Source organism: Prinia subflava, chromosome 3 (assembly GCF_021018805.1).
Source record: "Prinia subflava isolate CZ2003 ecotype Zambia chromosome 3, Cam_Psub_1.2, whole genome shotgun sequence".
NCBI classification, from domain to species: domain Eukaryota; kingdom Metazoa; phylum Chordata; class Aves; order Passeriformes; family Cisticolidae; genus Prinia; species Prinia subflava.
Window position 1 is genome coordinate 9,379,903 of NC_086249.1, and position 18,700 is coordinate 9,398,602.

Sequence of the window (18,700 nt, forward strand, 5' to 3'; positions counted from 1 at the left end):
ATATACTGCTTCAAGGTAAAAGGAGAGGAGTTGAATTATTATCCTGAAGGCTGTTTGTACACTTCCACGATCCACCCACTCATCTTACCTTGAGGGCTATGTGAATTGCATGGGCTGGTCAAGAACAGAGCAAAGCAGTCAAGTGCTGACTGACAAGGTTGCCCCTCCTAAGTGCTGGCTCTGAGCTCTGATCTCTGAACACTATTGATACTCGGCACTGAAGCAGAACTGCTGACGTTCCTGCTGGGCTCCACACAGAAACCTGAACATCACCACTGCATGCACAAATTGGAGCCAAAGTTCAAGGAAGACATTTTAAAGCAGGAATTTTCATCTTAAATGAAAGATGTTTTCTCTCTGGCTCCTATTCAGTACCATACTCAAACTTTAACCTAACTTTAAACATTGCACTTAACTTTAAACATTAAAACCCTATTGTGTACTGGAAGGCTAGAAGTCAGCTCTGTGATTGAACTTAGCTCGCTGAACTTAGGCCTATATCAAGAGAGAAACCTCTAAAGCATTCCTCTTTATTAAAAATATATTTCTACTGAGAGCTGATATGTTCCAGATATGGCAGCAGATCACATTTCTTAGAAGTTACCTCATGGTCTCGGCCTTCCTAATGACACTGTAAACCATTGGTTATCAAACCAGATATAAAGTGTGTGCATATAGAAAACTCCATTGCAAAGAAAATTATCATAATTGGCCAGAAGAAAACCAAATACATATGCATGTGTATCTACATAGCTGTATGCATTTCATTCTTAAAAAAACAAAGGGCAAATTCCTGGCCCTTGGAAAATAATTACCTTCCCATGTTTTTCAGCAGGGCAGGATTTCTCATATTTCTCATCACCAGTTTGATCTCTTACCTGATTTCCCTCTGAATGTGGTTTAAACTTTATCCAGTTCTTTTTTTTTTTCTCCCTACTTCTTGTTTTATAAATGTGAAAACATAATTAAGTTACTGTGATTATAAAAAGAAAAACTTTACATTTACACAGGCATTTTTTTACCTTCATTGACTGGAAATGTGTCTTTATAAGTTTTAGAACTATAGTAGAGTATGAGGTATAAATAAAATACTTATTTTTCATGAATCCTCAGAGGTACGCCTGAAACTTAAGGTAATGATATAATAATCTACAAAAGTAAATTCTAAATACTTAGATGTGCTTAAGAAGAAAAAAAAAAGAGAAGAGAAAATATGCAAAAAGTGGGTGTTAAAAATGTTGCTGTTCTTAGAACTTGTTTGTGAGAGCAATAACATTGCATGAAGCAAGCCACAGACAGGCATATGGTGGGCATGTCCCTGTAAGGATCCTCACCATTTCCATATACTGCTGCTGATGATATAAAAGGGGAAATCAGAGATGGAGGAACCACAGACTGTGAATTTAATTCAATGCTTTAAAAGAATTTTTTGAGTGGGATGGATTCTTAGCCAAATAGTTCACATGTTATAGAGACCTTTGTGTAATTTTTCCACGGAATACTTCTCCCAACAACATGAGGTGTGTGTGGAGTAGGAGTGGATGGCTGAGTCAAGTTCATTGGAAATGGGGTAATAAAGAAACAAAAATATTATACCAGGGTAGGTACAATGGAAGAGGAAGTCAGCACTGGAAGGATTTTCCTGTAAAGGGGATGCTGTCAAAGGGTTAACCATTGCTGGAAAGTCACCCTTTATCTCTAGTACTGGTTTACAAAGGCAAAGTACCATCCAAAGTTATGGGATACCTATGTATGTCATCTGTGCAGCATGCAGGTGGATATATGGAAATAGTGCTGAAAATCCTTAGACCTTTTGAAAGCTCTAGTTTAGACGTGGGCAGGGAGATGAACCTTTACTCCCTCAGCCCTCTGAAGTCACATTCTGACTCCAGGGTGGACAAATTGCCACTGTCAGCTGCTAAATTAATTGAATCAAAAGTTTAGGGAGAGGAACCCATACTTCACCCATTCCACAGGCATGAACGTTTGGGAAGAGGGGGAGGTGGGGGGAAAGGGGGAGGCTTCCTCATCTGCCAACTAGACCACTCTGTGAACACTTTCAAACAACACACCTTCAAATCCTTGTCTAGACATGGCCTTATGCAAGGGATAGATAAGAATCAGCCCCTGAATGGGTGTTTTGTTATATAACCACCCATGAGGCACAGGGAGTTAAACATTTGCAGTAGTTTGTAACATTCCTAAAGCATTACGTTTTCAGCAAAGTGGATTATCTTGTCTCATTTTTCTCTGATGAACAATCAACTTCAATCTTGACACATGAATTTATTATGCTTGGGTTAGACAAACTGAGCCTTAAGAAGCTGCAGTTAAAAACCTCACTTTGTGTTTGTGCAGCTCTTAGGTTGCCTGACAGGGGTATGAAAGTGAAATCAGGCTTCTCTACCCTCGTCCAGCTCAGGTTGGATGTCTATATACTAGAGATGTGATTTTTTTTATAGGTTTTGCTAGATATTTGATTGCTTTGTTGGAACAGTTCCACAGTAGCTGACTGAGCTGACCTCCAGATGTATCTCCTCCGGGGCATTATGTTCTGTTTCACATTATCAGCTGCATGCTCCAAAGGTTAGGTTGTGAGAGCTTGGGTGGGGCTTTTAACTCCTTCTTCCATCCCAGCAATCCTGATGTGCCTGTTCTTCTGTTCTCCCGTGGTTAATTCTACCCAACAGTGGAAGAAACACAATACAAACTCAGCTTGATTTAATAATTGCAGTCATGATTTATGTGCAACAGTGTCACTTCACTGAGCACTGATTTGATAGATTATGGAAAGCATGTGCCTGGCTTATTTGGAAAGTTTATTTGACACTACAGATTCTTGAAGGAATGTGCAGAAACTTCTAAATATATGGAACAAACTCACCTGGTGTAAATCAGATGTCTGAATTGACAGGAGCAGTAATGGGTAAGGCAGTAATTAGTATGCATAACTATTTCAAGGTGAGTAAAGTAATACAGTTCCAGTGCCCAGAGTGCCATTGATTTACGCCAGCTGAGGATATGGCCTGTAGAACTGACAAGAAATGTCTATGCCTACTAATTACTGAAGCTGGTAATGTATTTCAGCTGGTACTAACTGGTTTTATCTCACTGGAAAATTACAGATGTACTAGCTCTTGCAGATCAGACATCAACGTGTTTGTGCAGGTTTTTTTGGTTAAATGTCCTGAAAAGTGTGGCTGTGTTTTGTGTGGTGACTGTTCTTGTTAACATTAAACCCTGCTTGACACACTGATCAGACTTCTCACTAATTTGGGCATCCTCCTTACAGTTTGCACTGTGCTCTTCTCAGATTGAGGCAGGATGAAAAGCTGATTTTTTGGTTATGCCACCCTTCTGGCAGAGTGTGGTGATGCATTTAGGATGCTTTGGATGCTGTTACAATTTCAGGTGGCTACTTAGGAAGAAGCAGCTGGTGAGTACAGAAAAATCCCATACGTGGTATTTGCTGTGGTTTATAAGTAGCAAGAGCTGAAAATGTGTGAGAAGTGCTTTAAACTCAATGGGCTCCCACAGATTCAAATTTATGTGGAGGGTATTGAGGGTTATACTGCATGCCACGTTGTGTCTGTCAGATTTATGTCTTGGATCACTTCAGTCACAGGTATGTCTTTCCAGGGATTCAAATCATCACTGAAGGTAAAAGCCCTCACAGACATGAGGACACCAAAGTCCTTCAGAGCATGGCCATAGGGTGAGTGAACATTCTTTCCCAGCTTCTGTTTTGTTCAATTCAAGGCCTGTGATGTTTTGAAATGCAAGAGTGTTTGGGTTTTTTTTTTTTATTCCTGGATCAAGTTTCTTTAGAACGTCACTGGTAACTGTTGGCATAATTGCCAGTGGGACTTGACCATGCAAGAACATTTAGAAGGGATTTTAGGACAGAGGTTTCTGCCCTGGCTTTACTCTACTGCCACTGACACAATAACAGTGAAACTCCCTGGAAATTTTCAGCTCTAAGATATTTTTCATATATTAGCATGCTCAGCATATACAATATTGTGGGAAATAACTACACCCTTGTTACTACTTCCCTGAAAGGAAATTCCCTTTGTAGTTTTGGGCTGGAAGACAAACAAGTGAGCCCAAGACTAATCATGTTCACAAAGTAAATTTTATTTACATAGTAACCCTGGAAAACAGATGGTTACAGAAACATGTGGGCAACTCCTTTACCCTCCATTCCCAGTTCAGTGCTAGTGGATAAAAGTCACGTTAACTCTAAAGCTCAATGTAGTGCCCTGTGGTAAGAATTAGACAGGAAAATTCCACTTAAAGAAATAGAGATACAAATCTAGCTCTATTTGAGAGTTTCTAACTCTATTGATGAGAATTTCTATTCTCATAAAATTCCTGTCCACAATCTAACAATAGGAAAAAAAAGTAAACATCTCTGCACCTTCTTGTGACCCATATTAGAAAAACATAAATGAAGAGATGAGCTAATGAGGTTATGATGTTTTCTTGCTTTCACAGTCTAAATCAAAACCTAATATTAATTGTCACAAGTATCTTTGTGCTAACATCTTTTGTTTCAATTGACAGCCTCTCTTGTGTTATAATGTTAATCCTTTTTGACAATACAGACAAGATATCTTCATAAAAAGCAGATCTTAACAAGGCTTTCTGTTGACCTTTACCACATAGCTAGGTTATTTTCATAATTTACCTTGATTATCCTCACTTCAGCTATGAAGAGGAACAGTACTTTAGAAAAAAATTCAACTAAAACCAAATTGGCCATTAAAAAAAAGTCATCTCAGATTTAAGATACTTCTTGACCAGATGTTTTGAGTTTTAAATTACTAAGTTTGTTGCAGTTTACTTGTCTTAATATTATTCAATATTGCTGTACATGCTTTTACTAACACAACTGCTAATAAATCATTATGAATGAAGAAAAATTATTATTTGGTATTAAGCCAGATTGTGTTTTTTAATCCATTTTTCTTTCTTTCTTGGAGCTGTTTAACCACAGGGTTGGCTCTGGCAACATTTAAGTACCTAAACTTTAAATAAGAGATATTGTCCAAGCTATTGCACTCATTCATTAGATGTCTTACATTTTCCTTATTCTTACATAGAAAATAAATATATTAACCCTGGTTCTTCATTGTCTACTCTGTGAGTAGTCATTATGCCTGTGCAAGAAAAGCACAACATGAAAGGAAAAGAAAATCTGATTGGTAGCACAATGGATTTCTTTTGAACTCACCACAATAATTACACAAGGTGATGAGTGACGAAGAATCCAGCTCGTTATTGCTGAGAAGCAGCTATCTTTTAGCTAGTACTGCATATCATAGATGTAAAGGCCCTGGTTTATTACAGTGATTATTATTAGTCCAGTTGCCAATCCAAAGATCATATTTGATTGTGCCGTGTGCAGAAGAATACTAATCTATTTCCCTTCTTCATTCTTCCTCTATGCTTGTATAGACAGGTACATTAATCTGTTCTGCCAAGAGCAATCTTTTATCTATGCAGAACTAAAATGATTCTTCCCTCTTATCAGCGTCTTTCTATATGCAGAAGATAAACCAAAAACATTTCCTCACCCTGTGTTTTTGTCAGTTCTCTGCTTGGAGGGTGATCAGATCACTTTTAATTGTTATACTGAGCAACAAAGATCTGACGTTTGCGTTTGAGTGACTAAGAACGGAATTTTGTTGACAATATTAATATGCTCTTCTGTTCAATGTCTATCAGTTTTTAGGAGTTTAATCAGATTAACACTTTGCTGAGGACTCACAGGAATACCTCATTCTGACAATACTCAATGTTTGTCATCCACCAGATAACACCAAGCTAAATTCCTCCACCTGAAAGATCCTGCATGCATCACATCCCAGTGTACCCTGGAAAGTAGCAGGGCAAATAGACCCAGTTCTTAGCAAAGAGCTTTCGAAAGACAGGATGATCCAACCAAACTGCTTGCTGGCAAGAAAAAAGGGCAGTCCCACTCATCCCCTTCCCTTTCCTCGGGCACTGCTCTTATCTCCTGTCAAACAGACTAAGCACAGTGAAATGGCCAAATGAATCATCTTTGGGTCCTAGTGACCTCACAGGAGGAATTTCACCATCATCTCTTTGGAAGGCAGGATCAAGCCTGTAGGGCTACTCTGAAGTAATTTATCTGTGGGAGGAAGAATCTCAACTTCTGTGATCCTCAGCTTGGCTGGAGGGATAGGTTTTCATGCAAAATTTTCATGAAATTGGAGGCAGTGTAAATTTTTCTTTTGACAGTGTTTGGCTGTTTGATTTGTTTTTGAGAGTGAGCTCTAACTAAAAGAGAAAGAAATGAATGAAGAGGATCTCATCTGCTTGTCAGCCCATGAGTCAGCATGGTAAGAAGATCCAAGGTGTGACCCAAGTGCATTTTTGGGTGATGTGTTAAAGCAAAGTTCTGACCACCTTTCTCATTAAAGATCCCACTGCAGTAATTATTTCTGTATAGTGTGTTAACTCTGATGGCCTGGCCAGGTGCCAAGCTTAAAAATTACATTCTCCCATCTTTGTTTCAAGTGGACGCTATAGTATTCATTTCCTCTCCAAAAGAGCTCTCTTATTCTAGACTGCTAAATCCTTCCTGTGTTTCACCACAAAGTTTCAGCACTGTAATAGATTAAACAATCTTGATATGGTTTCTGTATCAACTTGTAAAGCAAGGGAGTATTTCACAAGATGAAAGGCAATATAAAAATGTAAACTACTAATAGTTTTGGGCCTGCTCAGTGCAATATGAGATTTGGCCAGTGGCAAGAAGTAGTCACCTGAGGGAGAGTTGAGTGGCTCCGTTAACCATTGATGTGCAACATTTTCCCCAGCATGTTCTGTGTCATGAATGTGTGAGTTTGACCTAAAAATCAGATCTTTATGTACATCGTGGTACTGGCTCGGCTTTCTTTTTTAGGTCAGATTCTCATCAGATTTACGCTGCAAGCAGTTACAAGTTCTGCTTGAGAGACACTTGTGTTAAAAAAAAAAAAAAAAAAAAAAAAAGGTAGTACTTGGGCTTTTTGTACATGCTTGGTTGCCTGTGTGGGCTCAATGCAGGAGAGTAATTTCATAAAGAACACAAACAAGCCACCTGTGTTAAAGTTCTCCCCTGTCTGATGCTAACACTGGGAGTTTGGAGAGAGGACATAAGTGGAGGGCATACCTGTAGCAATATTTCCCCTGGTAGTATCTCCCAAGATTCTCCTCTACACAAAGAAACAATACACAGGACTGTGGCATGAAGAAATGATATACAGATGTAGCTGATGCTGAAAATGCAATTTGCATAATATGGTAATGTATGCATTATAGTTCCAACTACATACATGATCAAAGCATCCATTGTAAATGATAATGCAAATTAATTTTAGGCTCATTATTATTAATTGAACCTGAATAGAAATCAGATTCAGTAAAAATAGAATAAAGAAACAAACTGAAACTATTTAGGGAAACAGACATTAATGTGATTATTCTCTCTCACTTATAGTTAGGCACATGCTCCTTCTGCCTGTGTTTCTCCTTCTGCTTTCTCTGGTACGATAGAGAATCTCCTTTATTCTGCAGTTAGTTCTCTTGGTTTCTCTTTTGATGTTCATGTCACTCTCTCAGCACACTTTTTAAAATATATTCTTAAGGTCTGCATGGTCTAATAGGTTGCCATTACCCTAAGCTTTATTCATTTCTTTTCCAAATTAAATCAAGTTTGGGCTTGAATAATGTTGATAGGGGCATTTGCGTAAACTAAGTTTGTTACCCCAGTAATGGGGTTGTTTTTGTGAATTAATGGGTCATTTGTTTTTAAAAACAGAGCACCAGCCTGTTCCTGATGTTCCTGCCCCTTTTAATAACTCTGTAATGCTGATCTTTTGTCCTGTTGTGATGGTTTCTGGTTTCTGCAGTGCCTGGAGATAAGAGAAGGATAAAACTCTAGGATCTAGCCATTACCCAGTAGTGAATTCCTGTCCTAAAGGGGCTTTAGAATAATTTCATCATTTAATGTAATTAAATCCTGATTTTTGCTAAATATTTACATCTGGTGAGACTACTTTTTTTTTCCTAGACAGGACTAGAATGTGATCTTCAGTGACTACAAAATTATTTAGCATGGATAGCTCTCAACTGTAAGAGGTGCATGGTTAGTGTCCTGAGAATTAAAGCCACCATTAAGGTATGAGCATCTTTTATCTCTCTGTGAATATTTGAACTTCATCATAAACACACTTTCAGCATAGGATAATGCATTGGGCAAAGGCTGCATGCAGTTGTAGATGCAAAATAATATTAAATTTCTTTCTAAATTGTGGAAGCTAAAGAAGACAGATAAAGTTTGTAATCTCATTTCTAGGAACATTCATCTGTCTCTCCTTAGTAAGACCTTAACAAGTTCACTCTGGCATTTTAAAGGAAATGCCATTTTAAGTAATAATTAATCTTATTCTTTTCCTTGTTACAGATGTTGTGATTTATTTACATGGCATTGTAAGAAATGTTAATGAAACAGCATCTATTTTTTTTTATGGTTCATACTATATTGATACTTATAACTGTAGTGACATTGCACAGAGCTTATTATCTTTATATCACAGGATGTATTAGTTGATACCTAATCACTTTCATAAAATAATTCTGGAAAACGTTGAGCAGTATTGTATTTATATCACAGTGGCTACCTCTGAACCAACAGGGCCAACATAAATATAATATATATACTTATAGAGAGACAGTGTATGCTTGTATATGTATATTCATATATACGTATATGTACTCTAACCCAAAATCACCTTCAGAGAACAAAGGCAGAGTGAAAACTGGAAGGATAAACAGAGCTATTTTGTCCCTGTCCATTGATGACTACTCCCACTTTCACCCTGCTATATTTCAGATGTTCTCACCCCGTCTCCTTCAAGAGATATACATGCAAGGGAAAGCTGAAATACTTTTCCCATTGTCCAACATAGAAAACATTTTGCTGGGGAAGTCCTGGTTATCAAATGTGTCTGCAGAATGTGCAGACACTAACAGCAGTAGAGCATGCCCAAAAGATTGGCTTTGTCACCTTGAGTCGTGATAAATGACATTTTATGTCATGTGCACTCACTGAAGTCAGCAGGGCTCGAAGCAGGGTATGGCCATGTTGATTTTGAATCCTGGACCAGAGTCTCTCACTCTTCCCAAATCCCACATGTTTCAGAAATGCTGGTCACCATTTCAACAGCTCTAAAACTGGATGTTGCAGGTGTCTCACATTGACAGCTGCAATTTTACTGATGCTGTGCAGCACAGGATGTCCACTCTCATTACGTTTCAAGACACAGGAAATGCAACTCAGTATCTGAATGCATAAGAGGGAAGAAGCCTTTTGAAGTTCAAGGTAAGTGCCATGATTTTTAAGCTGCTGGAGGAGGAGAAGAGAGCATTTAATGGATCCTTTACTTAATTTTGAAACTTTCTGTTCTTTTTTAGTGTTTCCTACAGGATTCAACAAGCCTGTTGATATCAGTATGTGCTGGCATATAAAGAATCAATTACAGACTTCAATACTTACATGTGCTGGCTTCCAATCCCCCAAAAGCCCTCAGTGAGGAGGTTCACAAATGGGAAGTGAAGATCTGCCAGGCACTTGGATCCCTGTTGTGAAGTCTGACTGAAGAGAAGCATGCAAAACAGAAGGTGCTGCATAGAATGCTTTGAATCAGAATGTGTATTTACACAAATGATAAACAGAATAAAAATATGTTGAGAAATATGCATGTGTTCACTGCATTTAAAATTAGTCTGTTGCATTGTTTCCTGAGGCCATAATTTGTGTCAGATGTTCAGCAGGATTCAATTGCTGACAAAACATTAATGTGGACATTAATAAGGAGGAAACTCCCAAGGTATAAACCCGGGGTTTCCAAAAATCCTACTGGGGAGGTTATACCTTTCTACATAGTAAGGCATGGGGAAATTCCTTATCATCAAGAGCAAGAAGGAGAATTTTGCCAAGAATATATGTTTATTTATTCCTTAGCTCCTTTCACTTTCTCTAAACTTCTGCTCACTAATGGTGTGATGCTGGAAATCTTGGTCTCCTGTGGTCTGATCCGATATGGTTATTCCCACAGCTCTAATCAGGATGGATATTCAATAAATAAATAGTCTTGTGACATGCAAAAGGAGGAAAAGGACAAAGCATTCCAGGCCAAGGTCAGAAAGTCCCTATGAGCTCTCTTCTAGATTACTCACTGTGTTTTCTGTTTTCACATGGCTTACTCTTGCAGACTTTGACTTGCCTGATACCTTTCTGTGTCATGGGATTTTTTTTTTTCCAGATATTGACAATAGGTGTTTTGGCTTGGATGACAAGCATGACAAACAGCAAAGTTGTGTCCTGGACATTCTGGTATGTGCTCATATCCTGCAATGATCTCATTTTAAGGAATGTGATTGTGATTTCCAGCATTACAAGCTGAAATCAGGATTTGGTTATATCTGCCATATACCATGTGAAATACTGTCTCTCTGGATTTCAGCTCATGCCAATACATCTTCATAGCCAATGCTGGGAAACATTACCCATTACTGTGACTATTTACAGAGCACAAGAACAGAATATTTAATTTTACCAGCCTGTAAAGACAACAAAGCTGAATTTGAACTCTAGTTAAAGTTTTGCTGATTACTCCTGACCTTTTTGGGACAAAGACATGAAGGTCACTGGAGTCATGACTTTTTTCACATTCTGCTTGTCTTTGTCATTCCCCTAATAATGCAGAGGACTAGAAACAAGAGCTGGGTGGTGTTTTTTTTCCCCCTGCCTGGAAATCTATTTAGATTAGTCACCAGGTTTTCCAGTCTACGGTCATTGAAGGTCATTTGGTTTACAGCTGAAATTCTCAATTGGAACCTCATCTTGTAATCAGAACTTAAAACCCAAGTGAGGTTTTGTATCTCCTCTGAAAGGGTAGGTTGTTGTGTGATTAGCTTCAGAATGTTAAATGGACTGTCTGCGTAATGATGGGTAATTTTGGGGGGCTTAAATTGCTCTGTGAGCAGACCTGTCTTGAATAATAATACTGGGCTATATTACAAAGTACAGTGTTCTAGGCTTCTCCTAAATGCTAATTCTATTACACATTAACATTTCCTTTGCTGTAAAATGGCAAGAGGCAAGCCAACAAGATGTAAAAATCTTGTAAAGTGCATTTTCACTTATAGACTGCTCCTAAGAGCAGGCTGTTTCCTGAAAACGTCCCTTAAATAAGCATCCACTTACAGTGGTCATCATCAAACAGTCAGCATCTGCTAATAGCTGTTCCACAGCTGCTGGCAGACACAGAGTATTTGTTGTAATCTACAGGGTGATGGAGATGCCTGTGTAAATTTTGCACTGTTTTTAAAAAACTATTCTTGGCCCTAAGTATGAAGCTTCAGTCACACAGTGCAGATGTACTCCCAGGGGCTGTCCACAAAGCCTGGTGTCCTGTACATTCTTTTGGTAAGACTACTGGTGAGAATCTGAAAGCCCTTTTTAATTATTTGTTGATTGAGTGATTATTTTAATGTCTCTTTGGTCCATGTGCAACTGAAACACAAATATTTACATGTATGTGTGTGTGTATATAAATAATAAAAACTGAAGGCTCCTTGAAGGAAAGAATCCACTCCTGCCATGATATTGTTATTGAGGATAGTATTTACCTTTGTTGGGGGAAACAAGTTTTTTGACCAACATCTCCTGATATACAAGTTGACCTTTGATTTCTTCATTTTTATTGTACTTCAGGTTCCCAGCTTCAGAGACTAACCCATGGATGGCTCCAGCATGTTCCATCTCCTGTTTGCCCAGTTGCTGCCTCCCTTTCTGTGTTTCCATTTGACCTCCATGCTCGGATACAAGCAGGAGGTTATCCTGCACAGGGATGGGTGTCAGACACTGCCCTGTACAGGGACAGCCTGAGGAGTGTCTCCAGTTGGAAATCACCCCACAGTCCCCCAGCATCACACCATGGCCTGTGAGGTCAGCTGGCTTCTTGTTCCAGCAGGCGTTATTGTCACTCTTACTGGCAAGCAGGGCATTTCCAGAACATCTCTGTGGGCAGATGGTGCGTCCCCATCTTGGCTCCATTCTTTAGGAGTCTGAATCATCACCCTTTGGACACACCTTCTTGATTCCTCTCTGGGCCTGCAGGAGCTGACATCACCCAGCTCTTAATCTCTTCTCCAGAAGCACTAAACTCTAATGCCAGATTACCTTTGTCCTTTATCTCCTTTAGCCACTCTACAAACAGAGCTCCTTTGAAGTGATTGCTTTTATATATTCACTTTACACGGATTAAAAAAATGTTCTGTGGATTTCAGAATAGTTCACTCCAACAGATTCCAGCTCAGCAAGTCCACCACCTTCCCTGAGGTTGCAGACACCACAAATATGAGCACACCCCTATTCTCCATGGTTTTTAATATACTGAGATCCAAATTATGCTGCTGTTGGTTCACATCTCTCCAATACAAAGATGATGGAAAACTGAATATCTGGAAAAAACCCCAGCACATAAGGAATCAATACCATTCAGAGCTATCTGCGTTTTTCAGTTGTCATTAGCCAAACAAGACTCTGACTACTTTAGAGAACAAAAGGCAGCAAAGTGATTAAACAATTTTCTTTTGCTCAAATTCATTTAATGAGTCAGACACATCCCAGGGATCTGGACCTACATTTCTAAAGCAGGTTTTTTTGCTGAGGCCAGGGTGACTTTTCCAGCTAGCTTGCTTTCTCCACAGCCTGAGATCTCAGAAGAAATAAAAATCAGTTTATCTCATGTTAAAAGGGTACCTTTTAACTCTACATAAGCAGACCCATCAACCTCCTGCCTCTCTCAGGCTGGCAACCAAATACCAGCATGCTGGAGCATGCGTTTGCTTTTTGGTGAAGTGCAGACCTTAAAAAGCTAGGCTGGATGCAAGGTTCGTGACAGACAGCAAGGTCTTCTGCAGACAGAAGCATGCAGCTGCAGAAAGGGCCTGCCTAGAAGGAATTACAGCAAGGTTATGGTTTTGAGATATTTTACTTTTTAATAGGCCACGGGGTCTCCTGGATCTACGTGGACACTACCCTGGCTCCAGGGTCACATAGTGCAGGTAGCTGAGTGCTCCCTTCAAGCACACAATTTACTGGATGCTCCTGAACCTAATGAATTTTGGCGGCAGGAATGATAATAGCAGACAATTGTTTGTCTCCAGCCGCTAAATTTTGTTAGAGAGTTAAAACAAACCTGTCTGCTTGACTAGTCTCATGTGCAGCAAAACAAAAATAAGCCTTCACAAAGAATCATTTTCAAGTGCCATTTTACTTTTTGTCTTAGGCTCGCAAATGTCTTTCATGTTTTCTGATATGTCAGATATCATAATGCAAAATAAATAACCAAGTGAAACACACAGACATATTCTCTTGGTGGCTTGTGATGTAGAAAAAAGCCTTCTGCCACTTCCCTTACCTCCTTCATTGTATTATTTTTTTCTTTCTTTCTAAGGCTTGCAACAGATGCTTCTTTGTAGCGTGGGCACGAAACGCTGATGTTGTTTAATGCTGTACTGTTTTGCAGCATTTTGGAGCCCAGTCACAGCTCAGGCCCCCCTGTGAGTTAGACATAGTGCAGACAGAACAGAGTCAGCCCTGGCTCTGAGGACAGCCCATCCCACCCTGCACCTCCCATGGCCACAGGAGACTCCCAGTGTAAATGCTGATGTGTTCAACACGTCTGTCTGCCACACATGCAGATCATGGAGACAGTGACATTGCCTGGGACACGGGGGGGCTGGCAGCAGTGCCTACTGGTTGCTAAATACACCATTCAAAAGAAACCATTTAAAAAAAAAATCTTAAAGCTGGTGTTTGTCATGTGAATTCAGCTTTGGAGGATCATGGGAGTGGAGCAGGTCTTGTTAGGTCAAAGATTTAAAAGTCCCCCAGTCATGTAGGGAGTCACAGCCTTAATTTCAGAAGTGAATTAGAATTTAATTTCAAGGAACAAAGAACTTAGGATATTTTGGCAAGGAGGGACAAGTTCCCATTTCATTTTTTAAAAATATAACCCATTCTGTTTAAAAAACACTCTCCCACATACAGATCCATTCCTGACACTCAAGAGCAGACAGAAAACAGCAGTAACTCTCTGCTGATTAGACCAGCAGAGTTCCTGCCCATTAACAATAGCCAGAGAAGAAAAATCCCTGTTACGGACCTGCAACGGGACCTTTTTTACTTTGTCAGTCAAGGAATCACAACTAAACTTTACTGGAGCCAAATTTAAGTAAAAACTAAAATCTTGCCCTCCTCTGGTACCTATCTCTAGCATTGTTACTTGACTTTACATTGAAGCCATCAAATAAAACTTCAAAATGGCACAGGACCAGTGACCTACCACTGAGCATCAGCTTGCATTTTTTCCATAAAAGCAAACCTGCTTCTGCTCGAAATAGCTACAGGCATTTGACTCATTAAGTTTTTATTTGAATGAATTTTTTTTAATCAAAATAAAATGTTATTTCTAAGTTATCCCCCCCAAAAAATCTATTAAAGCTCTTCCCAAAAACAAAGCAGATTTTCTGCCTTTTAAAGTAGGGATCGTAACTAAAAGCTGTTATTTCCTTTTTCTATACAGTTATTTGGGCAATTAAATATATTAAAATTTTTTTTTCTCCTAGAAAACTCATAATTGTGTCTCTCAAAATAGTAATACCAGAGTGGAGTTATTCATTCTAGAAAGATAAATAAAATTGTTCTCTGTCTCACAGTTCTTTTGTTTTGACCTGTAGGTCAAAATAGGATGATGTTTCATGTTAATAGAAATAGCTCTGTAAGGGGAAACATGTTGACAGTGACTTTAAAACAGTTTCAAATGATGATCCAGCATCCTTGCTTAAAATCCCTCATATAAATCTGTAACTTCCAAGACTTTAACCTTCCAAGGTCTGTTCCCAAGGTTGGTCTCCGTGCTCAGCTGATGCTGAGTTTGCCCTCACCGCTGGACTGTTCTGTAGGTGATGCTGTCCAGGGAGATTCCTGGCACCTGGCATTCCTGGCACCACTAAAACACCCTCCAAGATACTGCATCTTATGTTTTTCCAAGTTACCTGCTGGTTCACTTAAACACAGTGAAAAATGATATACTTTCAAAAAGTCAGTGAAGGCAGCTGCAGGAACATGATTTCTCTTGGACAGAGTAAAACCATTGGGACCCTGACCCATATCTAGATTTTAAAACAGTAAAAAATTAGCAATATTTTGCTGATTTCTTGCAGCTGGGGGACTTCCTGTAGATTTTTGAAGGGCTTTAAACTACTCTTATTAAATACCTGCCACACTGATAGACACAGGTTATGCTCTACTCAGTCAGATCAATAGGTCTTTTACCACCAATTGGAATATTCCATGTATGATAAAAGTGGCAGTCACAGAGAATCTTGCTGTATGAGAAGTATATTGTGGTGGCCATAGCTGGGAGAAATTTGGCTTAGCTCCCTTGATTGCATAAATGTAAAGTCCACTTACACCAGCTGTGTGTCTGGCCTTAGTAGGTATTTATCGTTCGGTCCCTCAGCCTAGGTCAAAACTATCATGCATGTAATCTAATTGAATGTGCAGAACAGCTGGCATGGAAAGAGAAAGTATGTTTGAAACAAAAACAATTAAAGGTATGTCAGAAAGCTACGAGATCATTCCTATTTATTTTTAGAGTGCTCATGACAAGTTTCTGATACGTTAACCACCTGTGAGGGCAGTGCTAGGTCCTTCCAGCGAGAAAGGCTCCCACTTGGTCTTCGTCTTTACAGCCAAAGTTTTCAAGGACATGGCTTGTTGCTTAATTCATTTGATCCTATTGGCTAGCTGTCAACAAAAGTGTCAATCCTGTGTTTGTAACGTCATAAACTTCCAAGTATGATGTTGTAAACTGAGGACCATGACTTTGACTTAAGGGCAGCAGCTGATGGCCGAGGCACGCACTTACGAGCTTGTTTTCAGGAATCGAAACCTTGCGATCATAACACTAAAAAGTTACTTCACTGGAAAAGAAGGCAAGAAATCATGTTGTTGAAGTGCCCCTACTGTTTCTTCAAACCTTCTTGAAAAAAGCATAATTGATTTCTAAGATCCGAGCAAGACTGCATATTTATTGCGCTGAATGAAATATGAATCGCATGAATTCTGCCGGTGTGACATTCAACCCACTAGAATATTATGAGTTTGACAGTTTGACTCTAACTCAGTTTATTTCCCACTTGAGAGACTGGAAAGGAACAGATGGGGATGTGAGAACGACCAGGGAGGGGAAGAGCGTGCAGCAGCTTGTGCTGCCGGGCCCTGGTGTGAGCGCACCTCCCCGCAGCCACGCAGGGGTTGTGACCGCCACTGAGAAGTGGTTTTCCAGACATTATTGGAGCTGCAGAAGCACATGCAGCTCCTAAAGCAGGCGTTAGGCAGCCCCAGAAGGTAAGAGAAGGTCTGCTGAGTATGGGCTGTGCCAAATTTAGCACTGGAGGAGAAAAGGTGATAGAGGTCAGCTTTACAGGTCCTGTAGGACGTTGGCTGTGTCAACTGCTCGTCACTGCTGTCAGGCATACCCCTACATTAGTGCTGAGTTAATAAATAACTGGTAGCTGCATCATCACAATATTTACTCCACTGGTCTAAACACTGTCGTGTCCTCCCCCCCTCCTTCCCCCCAAGTTGATGGCATCTCACTTTTTAAAACGTTTTGTGTGTTTTCATGTCTTTTGTCTACTTACCACATTTTGTGTCCTTATTACATATACTGCTTAGTCATATATTTACTGAAAATTAATGAAGAGGAACACTTGGCACGTTCTGGAGTCAAAATACTTTGCAAACATTAACTAATTAATAATGTATCCCTTTTTTTCAGACATGCTAGCATGCTTGAATGCCGAGTGAAATTCTGCTAAATCATTGTCTCCCTGCATGTCCCCTGCTCTTCTGCTGACCTCTTACATGGTTCAGGAGCCTGATTATTGAGTTTGGTTATGGACAGCAAGTCTGATTCAAACTTTTGATAAGCGCGTGATTTCCGAAATGTCTCTATAATCCGGACCAGGCTTCTAAACAGAGCTCAATGTGACACACAGCAGTGACTGAGTGCATGAGGTATGATCTTAAAATAAGTTGAATGTCTTCTACTTGACAAAATACAACCACGGTTTTAAGAAGGTCTGGCCCCAGATGGCGGAGGCTTTGCCTAGGAGTCAGAGAGGTTTTACAATTTTGCTGTATATTCCAGTGGAGACCCTGAACTGAGTGCACTCCGTATGCCAGCAGGGATACTGCAGTAGAGCCAGCACTGCCTTCTGCAGCAGCTCGGGCCAGGGCCGTGCTTTTAACTCCTTACTAGCCCAGGAGACTCAGACTGTTGTTCTCCAGATAGAAAACTGAGAGACAAATCTTATAATTAACATCGGCTATGCCCATTCTTTATAGAGCCTTGTAACTGGTTTGGTTCAAAGGTGTTTGTTTTCACGGCAGAGTTTACAGAGGCTGCACCTTTATTTATCCCAGGACACCCTTATAAATGTTTGAGTGCAAGGCTCAGTTACTGCAATTCCCTCATAGCAGGAGTTTGCCATAACTCAGCTGGTTCACGAGGCTTGCTCACAGATCTGACAGCTTGAGCAATATTGCTCCCACCTTGCTTTCCCTGGTTTTTGCCAGCATTTGTATTGCATCCCCTTTTCTGTTTACCATCTCCCTGCTGCCTTTGCATGATGCAAACTGTTGTCTTGAAAGAGTCACAGAGGGTTTGGAAAATATTCCTTTGTGGAACTTCAAACAGGTAAAGTAATGTGCAAGTCCATATTCAGCCTCTTCAAGGGTTTTCATATTTTGAAGGTAAGGAAGGGATTGTGGGGCTTAAGGCTTTGTTTTTGTTTTACAAGGATGGGGAGAGATGGGTCTAGACAATGTATGGTGTTAGATCAAGAGCACTGAACGCTGCTTTCATTCAGGTACTACAGCCAGAAGAGATGACTTCCAAAGATTCACTTCCTAGAATGAGTGATGCCCTTCTAGGATGTACCATCCACTTACCAAAAAGAACAAAAGGCACAGTATGTGCATATTCTTGGGTAACACTGCTGAGGAAGGAACAACTAGTCTCTCTCTTCATGAGAGGCTTATCTGAATTCTGTACACCAGTTCTTCTGAGTCTGCGATGTTTGCAGTTCAGTCACAAATTTTTCTCTACATTTTCCACCTCACTTGAGTGTTCCAAAGCCTAATATGAGAGCAAGCAATGTGCTTTTTCTGGTCTGCAGAAACCAGTATGCCCTACTTTTCACTTTCCTTAGAAAAGAATTTTTTTTTCCTTCAGAGAGTGTTCCGTAGAAATGCAATGAATCCTCCAGCCTGCTATTTTATAACATGCTGTACTCCCAAGGTCAATTGATTATTATTCTATATTAATCATTAAACTTCTGATTAACTCTTGCCATCCCTGAACCCTTATAGAACTTGCACAGAGCAGTGGCTGTACTTGCTTTCTGATATTTCTTGCTTTCTTTGTTTTTCAGGTTATATGTGGTGGTTAGGCGTGAGCCTGACACTACTAGAATCTAGATAACAAAGTAGAAGAGATTTTTAAGATAATTTAAGAGAACTGCAATGGCATCTAGCACCGATACA

At 39.7% G+C, this 18,700-nt stretch overlaps 1 long non-coding RNA gene across 13 annotated transcripts in view; it reads left to right on the plus strand.

Annotated features, from left to right (window-relative positions):
* The window catches only part of LOC134548810 (uncharacterized), a 111,145-nt gene extending 93,469 nt beyond the window's left edge, over window positions 1-17,676 (plus strand). For 6 of the 13 annotated variants that reach the window (XR_010079914.1, XR_010079905.1, XR_010079903.1 and 3 more), the window contains exons 3-10: window positions 3,640-3,715; window positions 6,268-6,368; window positions 8,084-8,191; window positions 9,260-9,394; window positions 9,487-9,693; window positions 10,131-10,212; window positions 10,338-10,408; window positions 11,792-15,035. This is a non-coding gene — a long non-coding RNA (uncharacterized LOC134548810). Of the gene's footprint in view, window positions 1-2,027; window positions 3,437-3,639; window positions 3,716-6,267; window positions 6,369-8,083; window positions 8,192-9,259; window positions 9,395-9,486; window positions 9,694-10,130; window positions 10,213-10,337; window positions 10,409-11,791; window positions 15,036-16,931 lie in introns of those variants that run through there. The other 7 variants (XR_010079909.1, XR_010079911.1, XR_010079913.1 and 4 more) reach the window with 5 other exon arrangements.
* Window positions 17,677-18,700: the final 1,024 nt, after the last annotated feature.